We start from the raw sequence: 924 nt of genomic DNA, 5'->3' as shown, positions 1-924 counted from the left end.
AAATTTCGTTCGGAACGACAGGATTAAAAACTATCTTGATCTTGGTCCAAGTAAACACCATGTGGAGACTGAACCTTTATTGAATATGCAACGCTCCTCTTGTTCAAGCTTTTCCACGGTGTGCTTGAAAAAGCATTAAAGCAATCAAAACGTTGTACGTTTAATAAAAATTTACATCCTCACATGGCGTGTGCTCTGACATTATTTATTGATTTATTTATTTATTTATTTATTGTAATTTGTATTTTAAATCATCTTGATCTTATTACCATTACTGCTGCGTCTAACTCTCTTAGGCATTTACTTGATGATATGGTTTAACTTCACCCCCCCCCCTTTCAGGAGGCTAGGACGGTCCCCCTCACAGAGGACTTTGTAGCGTGGAATTAAACGAACCATGCCCTTGGTTCAACCTCGCCGGTGGCAGGGTTCGAGCCGCCATCCCCTCGGCCTTCGCCGCAAATAACGACGCCCTAACACGCTCAGCCAGCGAGCGATTTACTTAGGAGATAAAAGATTATTAAAAACCATCTCTGATAATCCCTTGGCTGTATTTTACAAATTTAGTTGCTTATTCCAGATTCTGCTGATTCGCCATCTTAGGAGAGAAAACCACGTAAGAACATAGGTTCAAGGCTTCTTTAGCGACTAACTATAATATACTTCATCTAACCCTTCAATGACAGCCGTAAGGCGATTTTTTTCCAGAAGGAAATCCGTTCTTTTTACTTTTAACTTAAAGCTTCTTCATCCTTCTTTTTACAAATCACAGTTCTTCCAAATTATCTGCCCAACCCTATCCATATATTTCACCTTCCCTGACAGAAGAACTAAATGTGATAGACTTGTATGATAGACACTCAAATATCCCCCACCCACCGAGAAAAAAAAAACTTCGCAACAAAAACTTAAAAAAAAAAAAAA

The sequence above is a fragment of the Oratosquilla oratoria genome, chromosome 5, assembly GCF_046742065.1.
Source record: "Oratosquilla oratoria isolate Oo_2021 chromosome 5, ASM4674206v1, whole genome shotgun sequence".
Taxonomy (NCBI): domain Eukaryota; kingdom Metazoa; phylum Arthropoda; class Malacostraca; order Stomatopoda; family Squillidae; genus Oratosquilla; species Oratosquilla oratoria.
The sequence above is the reverse complement of the archived record's forward strand: the minus strand, read 5'-3'. Positions refer to the sequence as shown.